Raw genomic sequence first — 971 nt, 5'->3', positions numbered from 1 at the left:
ATCTGGGAGCTTCACCATTGATAGCATCTTTCAGTATTCCAACTCAAGGCTTAAATTTGTCTCAGTTTGAGAAGTGTAGAGCGAGTTCTTCCCTTTTAATTCTACAATTCTATGTCACTGCACATTCCATTATAATATTTTGGGCTGTGGTGTTGGAGAAGAATACTGAACATTACATAGACTGCCAAAGGAACAAACATATATGTCCTGGAGAAAGTATAGCCAGAGTGTTCTTTGGAGGCAAAGATAATAGTTTCGCCTCACATAATCCAGGCATGTTACTAGCAGGGACTATTCCTTGGAGATGGACATGATGCTCAGAGAGGCAGAGAATTGACAAAGGAGAGAGAGACCCTCACCCAGGTAGACTGCCACAGTAACTGCCACAGTGGGCTTTAGTGTGTTAGCAAATGTGAAGACTGCACAGGTTAGAAGAGGGTTCAGATCCCTTTGTTCATATTGTCACTATGGGTCATATTCAACTCAATGGCACCTAACAACATAGCAAAAACACTAATATCATACACAAGTAAAATATTGCTAAAAGTAATTTAAAACCTTCTGAATAGTATATAGACAGAAAACTACTAGAAAGTTAAGTTAGAGTCAAAAAGGGCTGTGGAACAAAGGATATCAGTGTGATATCACATAGATCTTGGCTGAAAACAGGGAAGGAATGCCAGTAAGAAGTATTTTTATGTTTTATTGACTAAGCAAAGACATCCCACTGTGTGGATCATCGTAACTTACTGAAAATATTGAGAAGAATGGAAATTTAAAAACACTTAATTGTGCTCATGCAAAACTTAAGTGCAGACCAAGATGAAGTTTGAACAGAACAAGGAAATACTGTATAGTTTACAGTTAGGAAAGGTGTACAACATGGTTTCATTCTTTCTCCATATCTAGTTAAACTGTATGCTAAGCAAATATTTAAATAAGCTATACTGTATGAATAAGAATGTAGCATC

This window comes from Elephantulus edwardii, unplaced genomic scaffold (genome assembly GCF_000299155.1).
Source record: "Elephantulus edwardii isolate Elephantulus edwardi_28Jun2011 unplaced genomic scaffold, EleEdw1.0 scaffold00046, whole genome shotgun sequence".
NCBI classification, from domain to species: domain Eukaryota; kingdom Metazoa; phylum Chordata; class Mammalia; order Macroscelidea; family Macroscelididae; genus Elephantulus; species Elephantulus edwardii.
The sequence above is the reverse complement of the archived record's forward strand: the minus strand, read 5'-3'. Positions refer to the sequence as shown.